General features: G+C 42.4%; 1 long non-coding RNA gene across 1 annotated transcript in view; it reads right to left on the reverse strand.

The window, feature by feature from the left end:
* Nucleotides 1–1,356: 1,356 nt before the first annotated feature.
* Nucleotides 1,357–22,110, reverse strand: part of LOC110343487 — an 82,667-nt gene continuing 61,913 nt past the window's right edge. Inside the window, exons 4-5 of the long non-coding RNA XR_002385786.2 lie at nucleotides 3,944–4,041; nucleotides 1,357–1,474 (exon numbers count right to left, since the gene is read on the reverse strand). This is a non-coding gene — a long non-coding RNA (uncharacterized LOC110343487). The remainder of the gene's footprint in view (nucleotides 1,475–3,943; nucleotides 4,042–22,110) is intronic.

A 22,110-nucleotide genomic window follows, 5' to 3' on the forward strand; every position in this document is an offset into this window, starting at 1 on the left:
TAAATTGAATTGTTTTCTTAATTGCATTTCCTACTGACTTATTGCTAATATATCAAAATAAAAGTAATCTTTGTATATTAATCTTGTATTCTGCAACCTTGGTAACTCACCTATTAACTCTAAGAAAATTTATATTAATTCCTTGAGATTTTCTATGAACAAAATGTCTATGAATGAGGTAGTGTCATCTTCATTTAAATTGAGACAACTTCCTTCCTTCCTTCCTTTCTTTCTTTCTAGTCTGGATACATACATATTTAAAATTACTATGACTTCCTGGTTGGCCTTTTTATTATTATAAAGTTTCTTTGTCTTAAAGGCTCTAACCTTTGAATTAATAGAGTCACTCTCACTGGTTTTTGGTTACTATGTTTCTATGAAGGTAAAGTCTGTCTGTAATGGGAAAGACAAAGGTGAAGAATCTTTTTTCCTAGAGTCAGGGACTAAACACAGGACCTGGGACTTGCTAGGCAAGTGTTCTACCCCTGAGCTATATCCTCAGCCCCACACCTTTCTCTTTCAAACGTTTTTTATACATCTAATAATCGCTGCCTTTTGATTGGAGTGATTAACACACGTGCATTTACTATTTATAAGTTCATGCTTCCATCTGTCATATTTACTATATGTCTTCTATATATTTTATGTTGTTTTCTGTTTCTTTCCTACTTTCTCCTTCTTTTGTAAGAGACACTTTACAGTATGACATTTTAATAATCTCAGAGTAGGTTTTCATTATTTTCCTAAGAGTAATCCTGAGTGTTATAATCAACTACTTATAACAATGTAGTTTACACTAACACCAACTTGTTTGTGATCATACATAACAGCATTGCTACAGTCTGGCTTCATCTCCTTCATCTTCTTTGTGCGATTATAGTCATAATCTATATATTTGTATACATATGCCAGTTGAAAAATTCCGCTTATAAAGTTGATTTACAAATAAGAAAAGAAAAGATTTATAAAGATTCACCAATACTGTCTTCTAGACTTGCCTGTGTAGCTTCATCTCCCCATTAGTAATTTACTGCCTATTGTCCTTCGGCTCTACATGAAGGACTCACTTTAATACTTCATTTAGAGCAAATCTTTTGCCATGATGCTTATTTTCCTTTTCTTTCCTCCTTCTCCCTCCTTCTTCACCTGTATTGATTTTATTTCCACTATAATTTTGCAGGATAGCTTTTGCCTGGCATGGAATTTTTTGTTCATCTTTATCTTTATCATCTTTGCCATCCTTACCATTTTTCTGTCTTGCTGCCTGAAATGAGAAGTGTTGCCTTTTTTTCTATGCTCATGTAGGAAGGCAGCTGTTAATTCTACTGAGGAATCTGTTTACCTTGCTGATTTCAACAATCTTTCTCTTTGTCTTTCAGCAGTTTGGCTATGGCTGGGCAGTTCTTCCTTCCCAAAGTAGTTTATGGTCACTCCTTTGTGCAGTGTAGGCTTTGAACCGACATAGACACAACACCTGACATGCAGGATGGAAATAATAATGCTTACCACTTGGAGTCATGAAAAGAGATAAGATCATTACATTTTCTGGCTGACAGAAAACATCTTATCTATGTACTTTTCTTAAAGCGTGGATCCCTTTGGGGAGCATCCTGAAAGAGAATGCTCCTTGCCTTGCTATTTCTATGAATGTGTGCAGGCTGAGTCATTGCATTGCTGTTATTGCAACTCAAATATGACCTTCCTAGAGACACATTCTTTGACACCCCTAAGGAACCCTCTACTAGTCATTCTTGTCCCTACTGAAGATTGAACATCATGTGACCAAGAGCCTGGAACCAGAAATGTTTCAGATTTATGATTTGTTGCTGTTTTATAGTATTGGCAAATACACACTGGAGGTGCTTTGGGTGAGACCCATTTGTAAATGCAAATTTCATTTATGTTTCAGACGTACTTTATCTACACAGACTGAAGACAATTTTACATAATACTTTCAACGCACATGGATTTTGACTCTACCCCGTTCTGTGTGGTCAAAATAGATGCTTCTGCCAGGGGTGCAATGACAACACTCCAAAGGCTTCAAGTTCTGCAGCATTTTGGATATTTAACTATCCAGTTAAAGATGTGTTTGGATGGCAATTGTTCAAATAGGTACCAGTTCATCTGTGGCTGGGGATTTGTTGAGAAGCAGTGTTTTCTGTCTCAAACCAGGACAGTCTGGCAAACACCGGAAAAGCTCGGTCAGGGAGTTTTCACTCAGTGTCTTGCTTTTTTCCCCTCGTAGGCTTTACTGCTATCCAGTACTCTTCAGGTTACCTTGTGCGCGTTTCATAGTTCCTTCAGTCTAGAATGCAATTCTTGTGAGGATTCAGACAAGACTTCTTATGGTTTGATTGTAATGCTAAATCTAAGCACTAAGTATCTTGAAAATCAACTGAATTTTTATATTAGTTGATTGATTCACTTTTATTTTTTTACATGTGTATGCATACGTGGTGTACATGTGTGTGGGTGCACCTGTGTGTAGGGGTGCATCAGTAGACGTGTATGTACATGTGTGTAGAGGCTCAGAGTTGAAGTTGAATTACTAAGTTGCTTACTTCCCACTTTATTTAAGGAACCTGGAGCTTGCTGATTCTGGCTAGTCTAGCTAACCAACCTGTCCCAGGTAATCTCCTCTCTCGATTTCTTTAGGGCTGAGATCACAGGCATTGCCACACCTTCCCGATAAGGATTCACCATTAAGACATTTCCCCAGGCCCGATGCCTTTTATTTTTAAATGTCCAGTTTTCCAATTTTCAAGTTTAACAACATAATAAGAAACTCTGATTTCTGTAAGACACCATCACTATTGAAAGAACATTTTGTGGAATGAGAATGCCAAGTAAATTTAAACTCTTGTGCCTATGAGGTTGTAAAGAATTCAAATAGCTATGTTCTTTCTCTTGTGATCCCCAGCTATGTAATGAAAGAAATATAGATATTTCTACCGTTTACCCTGGAATGTTGGCTATAGCCAGTATCACCCAGTGTGTTAAATACAAGATTAGTGTCTGCACAGGCAAAGCTCTAGCTGTAAAATGCATTCAGGAGGAAATCGCCACCTTTTCTTCCTCTTATTATAGCAAGAGCATTACTTGTAAGACCCATAATTACTTTAAATATTCCAAAACGAACACAAGAGCTACAAATCTTAAAGCACCATCAGAACCCCCCCCCCCGTCCAACTCTAAATGAAGCCAGATAAAGATGCTGCCCTTTCTCCTCCCTCTATCAGTTTACTATATAAATGAGGAGACATAAAGTAGTTTTAGATTTAATTAAAGTAATTGACTGAATTGCATTTTGTATGGTGATCGTCATTAACACTCCTGACCTTTCTGTCACATAGATATGCCAGAGAATTTTTCCGATGGATATTTATTGTGAATATTATCATCAATAAGCACCATCAACATATTAAAATTAATTTTAACTTCTTTATGGAAGACTGAAAGCGTAACCAGCTGTTGGAAGCCATCCGTTCTAAATCATTTTTTATCGATTCAACATGGATAAACCTCAAGTACAACTAATGGGGAATTTTATGTGTGTGTAGGCAAGTTTCTATACATATAAAATATTTCATTTTATTTCATATCTAACTCTGGTTACATTAATTACATAACCATATTTCCCAAAGCCCAAGGATCCGATGGCTATTTTACGTACCAACTGTGCAGTCTCCATGAGGGCTTATTACTTGCCCATGTGGGTATGTGGGGGCATATGGACATTTGGTCTTATTTTGACTGCTTGCAAAGAGCTTAATAAAAGACAGGCTTTGGGGCATCAGAAGAACTTAGTCCACAGGTGTTCTGAGCTGGGTTAACTTGTGTGTAGAGCAAACAATTAAGCTGTGGAATTTGAGACCCTAAATTGTATCAGTTGAGCACCTGTCCAGGAGGAGAAGGAGGAAAACACCTTTCATTACATTACCTGAGGGCATGGCGAACTTTGGGCTGTGTAGAGTTACAGCAGATCCTATTCAAGCTTGCTAGCTGAGATGTGGCTCCCTCTGCTCACACTGCCAAGGGCTGCAAGTCGAATGCTTTCTTACTGACTGTCTCCATCACTATTAGCCCCCACAGCTATGTGTCTCTCCACATCTCTTCCTGTACTTACCATTTTACCCAACACCTACTAAAGTGGGCTAAAGATTTTTCAACACAGCATTCATTTACTACCTCCAATAACACAATAACGTTTAGAGAGGCTAACATCGAGCTGAGAAGACAACCCAGTCAGTAAAGTGCTTGCCTTACGTGGATGAGACATGGAGTTTGATCCTTAGCACCTAGGTAAAAATTGTTGGGCATGGTGTCCATGATTTTAGTTCCAGATCTGGGTTAGGGGACAAGTGAAGACTTGCAGAAGAACCTTGGGACTCACTGACCAACTAACCTAGCTTACTTGACAATATGACCAGTGAGATCAGTTCCAGATCCCATCTCAATAAATAATAAATAAATAATAAATTTAAAAATCAAAAGGTGGATAATACCTGATGTTGCTTGAAGTTGTCTTGTGGCTTTTGCACACATGCACACACATATGGGTGCACAGCCCATAATGGCATACTGCCCACACATATACCCCCCAAAAGGAATGGAAAGGAAGGAAGAAAGAAGGAAGGAAGAGAGAAGGAAAGAAGAAGGAAGGCAGGAAGGCAGGAAGGAAGGAAGGCAGGAAGGCAGGAAGGAAGGCTAAGTCTTGTGTATAAAGCAAGGCAAGTATAAGTGACAAACTCAAGTTTCAACACGCAGTGTCGCACATTCCAGAGCTGTTCATCTTTGCCACTATGCTGTCTCACGAGTGGTAGTTCCTTCAGTGGGTCTTCTGACCTTCTTGGAGGTATCTCCTTTAGGCTTTAGCTCTTTAGATTTGCTATGGTTCTATACCCAGCCTTCTTCTCTCCCTTCTTACTCTCAGATGTCTGCTTACCGATCCCACTGATCCCCATGATGGCCCCAGTCACCCCTCATGGACCATCAAGTGTCTGTTAAAGCAGCTCTCCTTCCTGTACTTCAGACTGGAAATACAATTCTTGCTCCAATCTCCACGGGGGGGTCTGGTAATCTGCCCCCATGAGTATAAACTACACAGGCATCTTTCCCAACAAGCCCGCTGTTCCTCCACCACCACGCAAAGATTTTCTTATTGGAAATCCAGCCTGTCATCTGGCCTCTTCCATCTTCCTCATCAGACTGGTCACACCACTACTCACTGATTCTCCTTCGTAAGTGTTCAAATCTATCCTCCGTCCCTCTACCAACAATGCAGTTCTAGTCTCTCAGAGACTAGAAGGGAGATCTTGACCTCTGGGTGGTAGACACCAGGGATGTTGCTAAATGCCTTAGAGTATGTGAGAAGTCCCTGCCAGAAAGCATTATCCATAACTAAATATTGTAGTGCTAATAAATCCTGCACTGACCCAAGTTACTAGCATCTCCTATGACCTGATCCCCCTCCCCCCGGAGCTTCAACACATTCTCAACCCCACATACCCAGAACAGTCTTTTTCAGACACTAGTGCAATTCTCTCCTTGGAATTCACTATGGCTTCCTGATTCCCTTACAGATAAAATACTTGTTCAAGTGCGGAGAATCCCTACTGTGTTTCTTTAGCTTGCTTCAAGCCACTCTTTTTCTTTATCCTGATGTTCTTCTTTTACCTATGAGGTGATTTTTAGCCCACATACCTCTCACATTCCCTTTACACCCCTGCTCAAGTGCTGTCTTAACAGGGGAGTCTTCCCTGACCCTCCCAACCCTTTCTCGACCATACCCTCCTTTAGCTTTCCAGTAGCGCTTACCTCTTTAGTAAGTACTGCTTTTACTATCTTTTAATTTGTTTCCCAGTTCCCTGTCTCTTCCATCACAACACAGATCTTCTTTCCTTTACTATTTATACAACTGCTACTAACTGTCCAGCAAATAATAGACACTCAATAAATGTTTAGTGACCTAAAAGTCATTTTCCTTTCATTGATTTTTTTATTATATAAAATGTAAGAAGAATCGGTGTTTTCTTTTGCTAGACTCTTTTACTAACCATAGACAACCACGTGGCATAAAGACTGGGCTGATGGACAGCTGAGGCTTCCTGGCCCCTGAGTTATGACTGCATGTCTGAGACATCCTGGCTATGCACACCAGGTGCACACGCCAGCCAGCCACAGCAGGAACCAGGCACCTCTTCACACAAAAGCGGACAGTCACACTGAACTGCAAGTCATGTTGCTTTGGACTAAGTCTTTGTTTGCCTCTGGGTATTACTCGTACTGACTAGAAGGGCAGATCCATCTGACGTGCTCCTGACTCTTAAAGACAAAGGCAGTCTCTTTCGAAGCCAAAGCTCTTTATGGTTGGAGTGACCTCCTCGGCCTTAAGTTCTTTCCTAAGTCTGTGCTGTGGGTTGACTGTGAAATATCCCTCATAGGCTGGAACACTTGGTCCTGGCTGGTGGCCCTGTTTTATTTAGAAGGTTGCAGACCTGTAAGGCGTGGAACCTCATTGAGCGAAGTGAGTCACTGAGAGTAAGCTTTGAGAGTTTATTGCCTAGCCCCCACTGAGGATGCAATGCGACCAGCTGCCCAGCAATCTGCTGCTATGCTTTCCCCACCAGGATTAATGATACCTGTTCCTCTGGCTGGAGTTCACTAAAGGCTCCTGGAAGTCCTGCGAAATGATTTGCCTAGCCTAACACTAGCCCTGAAAAGGTCTGCAAGCTGTACACTTGAAGCTGAATGAAGCCTACCGGCTGTGAGTTGTTTCTTAACAGACATTTGAGACATCACCACACTGAGGGAAGACATGAAGATACCCTCCCTTCTGACATGAAAGTCCCTTCAGAGGGTTTATAAGCTAAAACAATGACTGTAAAGGCAGAAAGAGTAATATTACAAGCATAAATGGTGAAAAGGGAGCAAAGGGTACTAAATAAGCATTGGATGGTAATTAAATAAATAAATACCAAGTGACCTAGCTAAAATATGCCTTCAAAGGCTGGAAAACAGCATCATGAGCCTGAGCTGGGGTAGTGGGCGTGGGCTTTGTGAAGGTGGTGACATCGGAATTGGGTAAACTTGGAGGAACAGCAATATAGTTATGTGTCCAGAAGGGAAGATGGGCATAAACAATAATAATCTAGGAGTTCAAAAGGTGTGTTTCAGTTAAGGAGCTCAGACTAGCAGGAGCTTTGGACTCAGCTTAAGGTCGCACTGCATCCTCAGTCAGTTCAGCAAGGTGACCAGCCTGTTACCTGCACAAAGGAGTTTGACCTTGCCTCTACTTGGGAAGTGTTAGGTTAAGCAAATAATTTTTGCAGGACTTCCTGGAGCCTTCAGTGAATTGCAGTGAGGGGAAGGATAGTATATGATGGATTAGGCTCACAATGTACTGACTAGTTGACATGTGAAGTGTCAGAAAAAGAATGCACAGCTCCTGTCTGATGGCTTCTCCCAGCAAGACATTGTCCTCTTAATATTAAAAAATAAACAAATAAGTACTCAAGGGCCACTGTTCCCTTTGATCACCTTCCAGGTGCTTGGTCACAAGAGTATCTGTCCTAGAATTACTTCATTTGACTGTAATTTCTGTAGGGTCAGGAGTGTGACTGGCCTTGTCATTCCAGCAAAGGGCAAGTAATAAGAAGAAGAGCTCTATCTAGCTTTGAGGAAATGGGTGGAAGGACTGATTCCCTGCTGAGATAGTTGGGATGTGTCTGAAGATGCTTCTCTAGAGGATTCTGTCAACATTTGATCCAGTTCGCCAACATGAGCATTAACACATTGCGAAGCAAAACCTTTCTGTTTGACTTTATGCCCTATACAGTCAGAGCCACAAGCTGCCTAGGTCCTACTTGCTGCCTGTGTCAGGGAGGGCCGAGTGTGGTCTTCCTCCTGTTCAGACCACCAAAGCGGGGTGCCATCCCTGCCTTCTCCATTCACCTGTTTTGCATCTCAGTTGACTTTCCTGACTCCCAAGGCCTATGGGATTAGGAAACAGAGTTAGTCAATTTCCACTCTGGAGTCCTGACTTTATACCTAGCCACAACTGCAGATGAAATTAAATCTGGAAGATCAAATCCTTATTCTCACCTTGTTACCTGGATGAATCGCCTTCATCCTGTGGAATCATCTATGTAAGTAAAAATATCCTGTCAAATCTCCACATGCCAAAAGAATATGCAGCATGTTCAAAGCTCTCTTCCATATCTAGTTAGGCTGCCTTCTCTTCTTAAACCTCACAGTACCTCTTAGTAAATTTACTCTAATTCTAAGACCTTCCTCTATTTAATGTCTTTTATTATTTTACATCCATTATTATTCCCCATTGTCCAAACTCTTCTGCCACGCTGTTTGCTCCTTTCTCAGTCCCACCACGTCCATGACGCAATCTGAGTAGACCTTTGGCACTGATGTATGTTTTAATGTAGAGTCAGCTCATCTCATATCTTTAATCCAACATTGTTGGGTCTGTTGTCCTAAAATAAACATGTAGCGGGGACCCCAGGACCCTTTGGGTGTCCATCAGGGAGATCCTTCTACCTCATTATTCCATAGAAGCTAGGGACAAAGGGTTTCAAGGATATGTTGACCCCTGTGCTTGTCCTGGAAGCATCTTGGCCTCATTTCCAGAGGGCTACCTTGCTTTATGACTCAGCCCCAGGCACGCCCTGCAACTATAGTTAGTGTTCAGGCCAGGTGCAGGAAGAGATTGTCACCAAACACCTCCAGCCATCTGAGCTGTCCTCAAACTTGCCTCTTGGGCTTGTCTTGGAGCCTGTCAAAAGAGGAATGACCTGTCTGCTTGCCTTCTGCTTTCCCTCTGTTCCTCAGAAACAAACGGAGGGTCTCCGAGGCTCTGGGAGGTAATTGCAAAGTGTTCTCCGTGTGCCATCCACCAGCACTCAGTCAATATCAGTGCATACCTTCGGACATTGCCCAGAGAAGTTCTATTTGATCTGGTGACCTAAAGGTGAATTGTAGGTCAGACTCCATTACACGTTCGCTGAGCTCAAGTCAGCACCAAACTTTCCCACTCCATTCTAAAATATCATGAAGCCCCTTCAGGGAGTCCACTGATTATACTGTGGAGGTTTGTGTGAACCAACCAGAGTAAATAATTAGGCTGCTCTTTTAATTAAGATTGCAGTGCCTTCTAGCACAGTGATATTTAAGATTGGGATGGGAGTGAGGGTAAGTACAGAAACAGTCTTCACTCGTGATAAAGGCGAGGAGAACAAAGAAAGTTGTGTCCCATAAGTGAAAAATGCCCTGCAATTTTTGGAAATCTCCAGGGTCCTCAAAGGAAATTTTCAATTTAGCACACGCTCAGTTTGCCAAGGTGGAGATAGTTCTTCAGTACCAAAAATAAATCTGGGAAGAAATGAAAGGCAGGTACTGTGCATTTATGGTTGGCATAATTGCAAACTTTTCTTAATCATGTGAACTTTATGTGGATAATAACAATTAACACAGATTTCATAATGGGCACTGTTTCAAATTTGTTTCACAGAGCTTCATAAAAATATAAGCTCATGAAGAAAACCAGTTCAATTCAACATGAACTTTCCATTATTTTTAACACATTTTACCTACTTTTAATTGATGAAAGTGTTACGTATTTTCTCAACCCAAGAGTTTTTCACACCTCCTTAATTCAAACCAGCTTGATTTTTGCAATTCAAATAGATAGATTATTATGTGCCATTAAATGGAAACCAAATAAACCAATAGTAAAACTTATTAAATGGATTACAATGCATACATTATTTCCTAAAGAAATTTATTTCATACATTCAAAATACAGTAACGTTTTAACCCTAACTAATCCTTATGGCACCCTGTTGATAAAGATACTAATACTGTATGGAGAATCTTCTCAAGTTATTTTCGAAGTGTGAAAGTGGAGCTGTCAAAAGTTCTGTTTCTTGACTTGGGTCACACAGCAAAAGAAAGGCCAGCATCCGACTGGAGCTACTCTGGCCACATGTAAGGTCTCCAGGGATCTTAAGATAAGCAAATTGAGGCAGGCATGGAGGCTGTAAACCTCAGCAGAGGAGAAGGAGTTGGAGGAGAACTAGGGCTATGTAGTAAGTTCCAGGCTACCTTGAGTTATACAGAGAAATTTTGTATCAAAACCCCAAAAGAAGGTGGGAAAGATGGCTCAGTAGGTAAAGATGTTTGTGCCAAGCCTGATGACCTGAGTTTGGTCTCTGGAAGAAGAGAACGGACTCCCGCAGGTTGGCTTCTGACCTTCACATGCTCCCTTTAGGAGGCATACATATACAGACACATACACACAAAATGATAGATTATAGATAGATAGATAGATAGATAGATAGATAGATAGATAGGTGTTTTTAACAGAAAAGAATTAAAAAGTATAACAAGCAAATTTAGTAGAAGTTGTTATTTTTTCTTCTCTCTCTCTCTCTCTCTCTCTCTCTCTCTCTCTCTCTCTCTCTCTCTCTCTCTCTCTCTCTCCTTTAGCTGTTCCTTTCGGGGGTTGCTACTATTGGTGGCTGTGCTAGGCACATTTCCTCAGTGTATGCAGCCAACAACTATTGTGTCTTTTGCTTTCATTTAAGCACAGCTGCAGTTTTTTATGTTTGTGGTCAAGCAGCATATGATAAGAACTGGGGTGATACCTACGGTATGGCAAGAGAATGAGGACCCGGTTGACAGACACATCAGAGTAAAATAAAATTCAGATCATGGGTGCCTGACTTAATAAGCATCTTCAGTTGTTGGCATCTTGTCAACCAGCTCTGATAATATGTTTTACAGAAGAAACAAAGAGGGTGGGGGAACAGAGTAACAGAGGACATGCTCAGCGTACAATAAATACGCATGTATGAAAAAACAGGTAGCTAAATTATAACATGCCCTCATGTTGAATTAAATCTCTGGTGCCCAACATTTCTCATCTAGAAACCAAGGGTGGATCCCCTTTAAACTTTTGCCTCTCTGTAGCTTCCTTACAGTTGTGGGGTATCCACTGTAGCTCATGAATTTCCCTCTGCACCCCGTTTTCTTCTTTTATTGCCTGAACTATGGCTCTTGTCCTTCTTTGCGTTAAGGACTGGAAATGCCTAGTTATAGGCTGCCTTGGGTTTCATCTCTCAACGTTGGTATTCTTCCTCCGGGGCTTATAGTTACCCATCAGAAACAGAACTCCCTCAATTTTCTGGCACCTGCTCCCAGCTACCTCCACCCTAAAGACTCAACTTTTATCATGGGATCAAAGTCCTTGGGAATCCTTGCCACTGAGTGGCATATTAAAGGCCCCGAAAAGACCTGCAGGGAAGAGCTGTGTGCCAGCCTCTACTGCTTTCTCACGTTTTATTTGGTCTTAAAGCTTCCTTCTCCATGGAACATCGTCTTCAGGAATCAGTCACACCATGTTTGTTGCTCTTTCCCAGGAAATCATTCTCTCTAGTCAAATCAGATAAGCCTTTCCAAACAGTGTGTTTCTGTAAGTTTCCAATGTGAACAACTCCTCGGCAAAACTTTTAGCCTTGTTTTCAGTGACTCCTGCTCACCTAAATCTCCCCGAGTCACTCTGCTTACCCTGCTGGTGGTTGTCAGATTTCACAAGCTTCTGTTTCTGCGTCCTTTTTCCCCCACACTTCCCAGCATGCACTGGGGTCCTACCACGCATTGATAGGCAGTATGTTGCACTGGATTCAAGTTCAATGCGTTAAAAATGGTAGGTGTTAGTCCAAATTCATATGAAGTTTCTCAAGAGTTAGGAATGTGTAACTTTAAAATGTGTAACCCCTTCCATTGCAATAGCTGAGAGATTTCCAAAGAGAGTTTGAATGAGTCCATCTTTTACAGTGATGAAGTACTTGAAGAAGGCTGCTTTATAAAGAAAGCAAGTTTAATTTATTTTACAGGTCTGCCTATACAAAGTCTAGGGGCCTTATCTAGTGATAGCCTTCCTGCAGACAGAGACCCAAAGCAGCAGTGAGCATCACATAATGAGAGGCATGGAGTGTGCCAGGGGAAGTAGCAGTCTTTGTCTCCCTTTTCTTATAATGATGCAGGGACTGAACCAAGGGATTTTTACCTTGATCACTTTATCTGATCCTAATTGCTTTCCCAAGGACCCACCACTGAGCATCATAGCCTAATTCATTCACCATGGGAACTGTGTTAAGGTGAGACTCTTTCAGGGACACTCAAACCATATCCACACCAGAACAGCAATGTATGGGTTCCTGATGCATCTCCAGAGACAGACATCATTACTTGTTTATTCCTCTTTCAAGTGTACACTATTCACCCATGCCTCACCTAGGAGAAAGAGAGTTTTTCCAAAACAAAAGGAGAGAGATTTCTTACCCAGTCACGAGGCTAAACACACACTCACGTGTACCAGGTATGGTAATAGACACCATGGAGTTCAGTTCCTGTCTAGAAATCTGTGGCATCCCTAAAAAGAATAGGAACTTCCCTGTTCCTGGCTAGCAGAACAAAGGGCCACTGAGAAACTACACATAGCTCCCAAGAAGTTAGTTTTCAAAGAGTTCTTAGCCGAGGCAGATGTGTGAATGACTCTGCTGCTTCCTAGCTAGATAAGAAACTTCACCTCTACCTACCTCCTTTGCTTGTCTGTAAGATCAGGATGAATGAGGCAGCATTTGAAAACATTTAACACCTTTCTTGGCACATAGCAGGCCATCAATAAAAGGGTTCGGATGGGATTCTGCTTTCTCTTGAATTTCACAGTTTATAAAAATAAAAAAAGAGGAACCACTTACAATTAATAACTGACTCAAAAAATCTGTTACCAAATGTATTTTGGATAAATCTATTTATCTCTGCCATTCCTCGTGTTAAATTAAAATTAAAATGTGGGCTCCAAAGGGGGCCCCTCCAGTTCAGCAAAACAGCACGTAGAATTATACACTTGAGCCATACATTCAAATGCCTGCTGATCCCAGGTATTGCCCAAAGCTTAGCAGTCTGAGGCCCTGACATCATCAAGAAAAGGATGGAAAAGAGCCATATGTCAGAGGCACGGTTCTGTGGTGGGAGCTTCAGAAATCCTGCGGAGAATAGAGCAGAGCTCTGCTGCTCAGGTGGGGACCGTTCAAACTATTATTCTGTAAGGGAGCAAAAAAAAAAAAAATAGGAGGCAATTTAAAGAGGCTGAGCAGAAAACAATGCCCAGATCCCACAGGGGACTGGATCAAGTCATACACAGAGGTCTGGGCCACCATGAGGTAAGGGCACCAACTCTGACAAACACCATTCCCCCTAGTGCCTGGGTTAATGAGGCCATTGGTTCACTTATTTTCCTCCCAGAGATTATCATGATCAATTTGTATGATGATTGTGGAAAAAATTAAAACAGCGTTCCCAAAGATCAAGTTAATAAAGGTTTCTGAGACTACAGCTTCCTGGAGGAGAAGGGCATATTTTCTCCAAAAGAATGAAGAAAACACTTGAGAGATGGTGTAGTCCCACAATGCAACAGAGAGCTCCTGCCCCTCCCCCGCCTTTTTGTTTGTAGTGTCTTACATCTCAATTAAACCCTGGAGAACCTCCCTCCCTTAAGAGCAGGTAATGAATTTAGTGCAGATTCATGGGGGAAATGAAAGAACAGGGGACACAGTGAAGTCGGAATGAGAGAGAGAAAAAAAAGGAATTTGCGCAATACACATGGGAATGCAAAGCCACGTGCCCCTCTGCATGCCCAGTGACGAGAACCTTCGTTTTCCACATGCAAGCTGAAAACCTTTCCTTTTTCCATTCTTCCATCCAGCCTGGGAGACGAATGTCTCCAGGGAGCCTCCTCCTTCTGTAGGATGGACAGGTCAAACTAGGACCCTGCGGAAGTCAGTGAGGTCCTTCCGTTGATTCCACACTTCCTTCTCTTCCCAGGACTTTCCCAGTGTCAAGGCACTTTGCACTTTGCACAAGGCACTTTGTCAGAAAGCATCTGACAACTAGGTTGAAGAATAAAACCTATAGAATCGGCTTACTTCTACCCCACTATTCCTCTTCATGAGGCATGGGGCACCGAAGCCTGATAGTTCTAAGGGACTGAAATCAAACAGTCAGGATCTGCTCTATACAGATTTCCATTCAGAAATCCACCTTCAAAGAAGACCCAAAGCAACAGGCCATGCAGCTCTCCCATTTACAGAGGGTTTTACTGTTAGCATCTAAAAATTGCTTTTGTTGTTTCTGTTTACAAGCAAAGGAAACTTCTAGAGTGGTAGGTTTCCCTATGGGCTTTTCAGGTGGCTTTAAAGTTGTCCATATTCCCTCCTCTACTCTAGGCTCCCATACCACTAGTTGTTCTGTTTTACCCGCCATAGTTTTGTAGACCCTTATGAAGTATAAAAACTCTCGGGAAACTGGGGAGATGGCTCAGTGGAAAAGCACTTGTGAGTTAAGTGTGAAGTCCCAAGTTCAAGTACCCAAAACACATTTAGAGAAAAGGGTGTGTCAACTCAGGTCTGTAATCCCAATATTCCTTTTGAGAAATGGGAGGCAGAGACAGGAAAATCTCTCAAAGATCATGAGCCAGCTAAGTGGGCTTAGGTGGTTTCAAGTCACAAAAGGAGAGGAGTGACGCTAAAGGTTGTTCTCTGACAACACACACACACACACACACACACACACACACACACACACACGTATGCATATGCCTGCATAAAGACACACATGAACACACACACATTTGATTTTTTAAATGAATGTTTTTAGTTGTGTTGCCTCAGTTTCACCACAATTTTCTTCTCATTCAAAGGTACACACACAAAAGAGAGAGAATTCAATGTATCTGGCCCACCCAGAAAGAATAACATGCTCTATTCTCTTTTGTGATCATCTCACAAAAAGGGACATTTTAAGACAATAAAAATCCAAGTATGTTGACTTTCTTACATTTCATCTTAATTTATCCCACATGCCCTTCTAGTGGTTTAAGTAATCTCTTCAAAAAGATAATACCAGCATAGAATACAGGGTAGCAACTGGAATAAATCTGGAAACAACTACTGGACACATGCCTTGGGCCAAACAACTTCACAGCACAGAGAGGCCAGCACAAACTGTAACATATGGTCCGTGTGGTACCCAAGTGCCCGGTTGAGGAGACCACTGAGTACCAGCATGTCTTGTCCCACCAAGTACAAACTGATGCTGATGACACGTTCCCACAAAAAGGTTTATTTGTCATCATCCACTTGTTTATCCTTCACACAGAGGGATGGAGACAGGTTACAATGGAATAGAAGATAATTTTGGTTAAGGATCATATAAGTGACCTGAATTTCAGTGTCTTTAAGACAAAAGACAGGCAGTTGAGTGACCATTGCTTCTTCATTTACCATGTCTCTACCCACTTAGCTTGTGGGTGGCCTCTTTCTGCACATGGCAGTTCTTTTCTCCACCATCCCCACCTCTGCCCGCTTTACTTCAATAGGCTCATAAGAATTGGACGTACAATGTGGAACTGTACTGCTATATGGATTTGCGGCTGAGTAAACAGGATGCTGTACACTCACACAAACCAACCTGGTACAGGTCAATTAAGATGTGTTACGGAATATGAAATGCACCAAAGACTGAGACATATGAGATGCTGAAGGGTGTCAGCATCAGTGACAGTGTCATTTATGGTCAATTATTTTTCCTTTTACAAAATAGAAGGGAATCTGAGAGGAGATGAGGGAGAGGAAACTGTGATCAGAATATACTATATGAAAAAATAAATTTTGATGAAAAATTAATTAAGAACAAAAAGAATATACTGGAAAATAATAAAACACATACTATAAATCACATTTGGTGGTACACATTTACAGTCTCCTCATTCAAAAGGCAGAGAGAGCAAGTTTGAGGCCAACCTGGGTGTTCCTAGTTTGTTTTCTACTGGTGTGATTAACATCACAGCAAAAAGCTACTTGGAGAAGAAAAGGTTAATGAACTTTGGCCTGCAGTCCATCATGAAGAGAAGTCAGGGCAGGTACTAATGGCAAGAACTGAAACAGAGGCCGTGGAGGAACTTACTGACTCACTCCCCAAGTTCATGATCAGCTACCCTCCTTATGCCTCCCAGGCCCAGCTACCCAGGCTAACACTTACCACAGCAGGCTGGTCATTCCTGTATAAATCATTAATCAAAAAATTTCCCCACAGGCTTGTTTACAGGCCAAGCTGATGGAGACATTTTCTCAATTGAGATTCCTCTTTCCCAGATGGTTTTAGTTTGTGTCAAGTTGATTAAGTGGGTATTAGCTGTAAAGTAAAAGATAATCATGCTACTGCCCACAGACCCAGAGAGGCTAAGTAACAAGGAGGGTTTAAGGGGGGGGGGGGGGACACAAGGATCTCCCTAGGAAGGGGAAATAGAATAGATTTCATGGGTGGATGTGGTATGGGTTGTGTTCAGAACAGGAGGGATCAGGTGATAGGGGGAGAAAATACTGGGGGAAATGACTGGAATTGAGGGGCATTTGGGGGGCGAGGTGGAAACCTAGTGCAATGGAAACTCCACGGAACCTATGAGAGTGACCTGGCAAAGAGAAGGACATGGAGTCTGAGCTGGGGACGAAATGGAGGACATGGAGTCTGAGCTGGGGAGGAAGGACTGCAGGAACCAGAGGGGTCAAGGACACCATGAGAACATGGCCCACGGAATCAACTGACTCCATCTCATGGGGGCTCGGAGAGATCAAGGAGCCTGTAGGGGTCTGACGATGCATATATGTTAGGGCTGGATAGCTTGCTGTTCTTATAGGATTCCCAGCAGAGGGACCTGTGACTGTCTCTGACTCTTTTGCTTACTTGTAGGACCCTTTTCCTCCTACTGAGTTGCCTCCATCAGCTTTGATGTGATGGTATGTGCTTGGTCTTCCTGTACCTTGTTATGCTGTGTCTGGTTGATGTCTCTGGGAAACCGGCTCTTTTCTGAGATGAAGTGAGTGTGGGGACATGAGTCTGGAGAAGAGGGGAGGTGGAGGGGAGAGACTGGGGGAAGGGAAGGAAGGGGAAACTTTGAGAGAACTAAAAAAAATAATTTAATCAATGCACCGGAATCATAGATTCTCTCTCTCTCTCTCTCTCTCTCTCTCTCTCTCTCTCTCTCTCTCTCTCTCTCTCTCTCTCTCTCTCTCTCTCTCTCTCTCTCTCTCTCACACACACACACACACACACACACACACACGCACACACACACTCACACACATATCAGTAACACAGTAGCTTATTAAGTACTGTGTGTTGTGCATAACTGTTTATGCTACACTTTTATAGGACCACAATACAGTGGACTGGTTCAGACCAGGATCCCCACATAGGCAAAGTGATGCTTACACTCTGATTTTACTGTGACTGCAATACAGCTCAACCAGAAGAATGTTTCCACTCTATCATAAAGTCATGCAGATAGCCATTGTCATATATGTGAGTCATCATTGACCTTACACCTTTACACAGCTCATGATGGCTTACTTCCCACTATTGTGGGTGGCAGGCAGCGCAAGAAGCCATGGAAAGTGTGGGTGACACACCGAGAACAGATGGCTTCCTTTCTCTCCCTTCTCGTGCCTATTATTCATGAAGCACAAAGATGGCACCATGTTCAACCCTTGCAACCGTGTAAGCAGGAGTCCTGAGCCTGTTTTCCTAGTTAAGAAAAATGAGGTACAGAAAAGTGACCCCAACACCTCAAGTTCTCTCCAGTGACACAGAATTAGCAGGCCCAAGAAGTAGCCTGGAGCCTGGAGCAGGAGCATTTATACTCAGTGCCCATCCCCAGTGCCTGGCATGTGCCTGATGCATGATCGAGTCCCAGGAAATACTTATGAAGCTGAATTCCAAAAGGAAGACAGGAGTAAACAATTCCTGAGCAGATCCCAGGGACCCCCAGGATGCAATACATCTGTGTCTTCTGTAAGGGGAGCAAAACTTGCTTCCCCCTGGTCCCTATGGTGCTCATCTTCAAGGCACCATGCTCACTCCTCTGCACATCCCACCAGCCCTCTGGGGCATGGTGACATTACTATCCCAGTGCCAGGATAGGGGACTGTCTCCAGGGTGTCCACTTGCATCTGCTCATTGCCCTTCTTCAGGGTCACTTCCAAAAACCTCTACAGACACAGGGAAGCCCTTGAGGGAAGCTTCCCATTACTCTTCTTGGTGGGCTTTCATTTCTTTGCCAATAAGGTGATCTGCTTCACAACACATGTCAATGGATTTGACATCTGTCATAAAACCCAGGTCAGGCAGTTCTGTCTTCCGTTCAAACAAGGCATTCGACAGAGACTTCATCTGCTCTTCGAGCTCCAGCAAAAATAATTATTGACAGGTCTGCACATCCAGCCAACCCTCTTAATGGGAGCCATAAATTACCAGCCCTGGTCACCAGGACAAGGTAATACTTAGAGGACCAGGAGGAGACGCTGTGGTATTAGACCTGGAGAGGGACTTGTTTCAGATACATACGTCTTTAACTTCTTTCCAAGTTAGTGGCTATGGTGAGCCACAGCTGTTCTCATAGCTGTACTGAGATGAGCTTTCAAGTCATAACATGGGAGGAAATTGATAGCCAGTAGCCCCTCCCTAGACTTGCAGTAGCATTAGCCCTCCTGGTAGACTCCACATCAGGGAGAATTCTGAACGCTAATCTCCTCAATACAAGCCACACACATGAGAAACAAGCATGGATCACTTCTCATTATTGACACCCTGAGAAACATGCCTGGGAGAGAGACCGCAATTCCCCAAGGACCTGCCAGTTGGGAGATTTATCATAAACTATTAAACTTACCATCATGTTCAAAGGTGTTACAGTCCCCTTGAGCCTCTGTGGATCAAATATACTTGGCAAAGACACAGAATGTCTCTCGCTTGAGCAGAAAAGGTAGACATTGTAGCTTTCCCTGCCAGTTAGAAGAAGTAGGGTGGCTCTCTTGCTGTCCATGGCATAAATAATAAGAACTCCTTGTTTCCTGTTAATTGAAAATATTTTTCATACATATATTCTGATCATTACTCCCCTCCCCACCTCTTCCTAGGTCCTCCTGTCTTCCCATCCATCTAACTTCAAGCCTTCTTTCTCTCTCATGCTTTAGAATACAGAGTGGCAAATAAAATAAACCAGAATAAAAAGAAAAAGAAAAGTACAAACAACATACACACACACACACATACACATGCATACACACCAAAACCCATAAGAATACAAAATTAGAAACCATACTATACAAGCAAAAGACCAGCAAGATAAAAACAAATGCCCCAAAAGAGCAATGTGAGATAAAAAATCTACAAAAATGACCACTGACTTTGTTTGATGTTGGTCGTCTAATGTTGGGTATGGGAACTACCCCTATGTGTGGTTTATATATACTCAGAGATATTCCATTGGGAAAAATCCCTACTTTTTCCTTTGTAAAAGTTTATGAACTGGAGACAGTTTCTTGACTAGGGTTGGGAGCTATTGCCTACTCCCCATTCTCAGCTCTGGGACCATGTCTGCCTTGAACCTACATAGGCCCCACGCATGCTGCCACACTTTCTGTGAGTTCATATGTGCGTCAGCGCTGCGTGTCTGGAAGACACTGTTTCCTTGGAGTCATCCATCCCCTCTGGCTCTTAGTCTTTCTGCCTCCTCTTCCGCATAGTTCCTTGAGCCCTGAGGGGAAGAGTTTGATGGAGACAAACCACTTAGGCCTCTGTACTCCAAAGTCTCTCACTCTGTGCATATTGTCCAGTTGTAGGTCTCTGTGTTAGCTCCCATCTACCATAAGAAGTTTCTGATGAGGACTGAAGATGTTGGCAAATATTTCCATAGTTAAAGCAGACAAGGGGCTATAATGGTAGATCCACGTCACAGCACTTACCTAGAGAGTGTGAGACCCTAGTTTTAATCTACACACACACACACACACACACACACACACACACACACACTTCCTGGAGTCCATTCTCTCCTTCTACTGTGGGATTTTGTGGGTGGAACTCAAGTTTTCAGGCTTCCTAGGAAGCATTTTTATACACTGAGCCATTTCACTGCCCCCTCTTGAAGAAAGTATATTGGCTGAAACAAGCGTTTTACTCCAGCCAAAAAGAAACAAGTCAGAATAGAGGTTGGGAATATGTTGTAGGCTTCAATATAGCTCAGTTAGCTATTTGGTGGGAGGGACATTATAAATGCAAATAAAGTAGATGTGAACCTTCTTGGGATGACCAGTGTCCACCAAGAATATTCAAAGAACACTGCGCAGAAGCTGTGTCAATTCAGAGTTCAGCAAGCCAATTCTCTTCCTAAATAGAACCTATAAGAACAGTGATCTGTACAAACCAGAGGTAACCCCCAAATACAGCATAATGCAGGCTATAAAATAATACTTTCACTGTAACATTCTTTTTAGGTTCTGCCTCCCCCAACACACAATAATTGAATAGAAGTCAGACATTTTTGTTTGCAAATGCATAACCTGCCGGTTCTGTGTCTCAGTGAGAAATGGACTGTCTTGTCCAAACTGGAATAAATTGTTGCAAGAAATATAAGTGCTTAAGTGTTTGCTCCGGGATGCGGAAATCATCTATCATTTGGACTTTGAACTGGAGAAGTCTAAAGAAGAATTTAGTTCTCACGGTTATGCTGCTAACCTGGGAGCCTCTGTTGAAAGAGGTGCTTAAGCAGTATCTAGATGAGAGATTAACTCTACCAGAGACAGGAGGAAATCACCTATTTCCCCCTGTCCAACCCACTCAACTCAACCCAAAACTGTCAGTGGATCTGAAATGAGAGGAAGTGGCTAATTTTATGACCAATAATACCAATGATAGTTAAGGATGTTGAGATAAGGGTAATTTGACTCATGTTTCTAACTCTGAGCACATCAGGGACAGAAATCCAAATGCACACCAGCAAAGTCAGCTGAATTCCCAGTCCAGAGTGTGGCCTTTCCTCTCAAGCAACATCCATTTCATGTAAAGTTAGAATTCCACTTCTTTTGTAGAGTCTGAGCTAGGCAGACATGTTAGTGCTGGGCAAGTTTCTCCAGTCTTCTAAGAGATAAAGGGCCATATGTCAAGGAACTCAGCATAAGATGTGTGGCAATGTTCCCTGTAAACGATTCCAAAATGGAGGCTGATATCAGGTGATTGGGGTGTGGAGCTCGTGTTCTCTTTTGTGTGTAAAGGACCCCAACAGGGAGACTGCTGGGAATTCCAAGAAGGTTGTTCATCCCACCTCAATGGTGTTTGGATTACTGACATGCTGTAGGACAGAAAGTACTTGTCATATTCAGGCTTGGCTGTGTTGCTTACTTTAAGGATAGATTGTACCTATTCCATTCAATGTCCTCTGCACATAGAGGAGATACTGAGGAAGAAATAGACCACTTCCTAGGCAGATTCTAACCTGTGCTTGGGGAATTGGTGACTCTTTTGCAATGACTGGATATAAGAGTTCATTGTGTTTCTCTTAAAAAAAAAAAAAAGGCCCATCTCCGTTACAAGCACTAAGTACTGATCCTAGGGATTGCTCTGGTATTTGCTGCCCACATGCGAAGAACAAAACAACCTCCACCCACAAATTTCAGTGGTATTATTTCTCCATGATTGTGTGTGAAACCCTTGGAATTCCTCTTGGGCATATTGAGTTTTGCTACTGTCGTTTGTCTTCCTAATATTCGACACAAAAGGCCAATGACATATGTTGAGGTTTTACACTAACGAAATCTTTCCCTTTTGACTTGCTGATACTTAAACACTTAAGACCACACACTTCCTCGGGGTTGTCTTCATCTGCTTAAGCCTGAGTTCTGTGTCTGTAGGTGGGGAATGACTGGATACTATTACGCCGATAGCTGGTGATAATATTTCCACATGCATTGTTAAGCTGCTTAAGTTTCTTCTTCACTTCAGGAGCGTTTAGCATCTCGTTTTCTGAAAACCTCACCGATGTGCCGGAGGGAAAGTCAGATCCGATACTGCGTTTGGGGAGCTTATCTGGGACTAAGCTGCTGAGGGAATGTGTCTGCCTCACTGAGCCAGCCTTTCCATAAGTGCACCTCTGTAAACCTCTCAAGGGCAAACTGGGTCACTTGATATTGTTTTAGA

Source organism: Mesocricetus auratus, unplaced genomic scaffold (genome assembly GCF_017639785.1).
Source record: "Mesocricetus auratus isolate SY011 unplaced genomic scaffold, BCM_Maur_2.0 Super-Scaffold_4256, whole genome shotgun sequence".
NCBI lineage: Eukaryota > Metazoa > Chordata > Mammalia > Rodentia > Cricetidae > Mesocricetus > Mesocricetus auratus.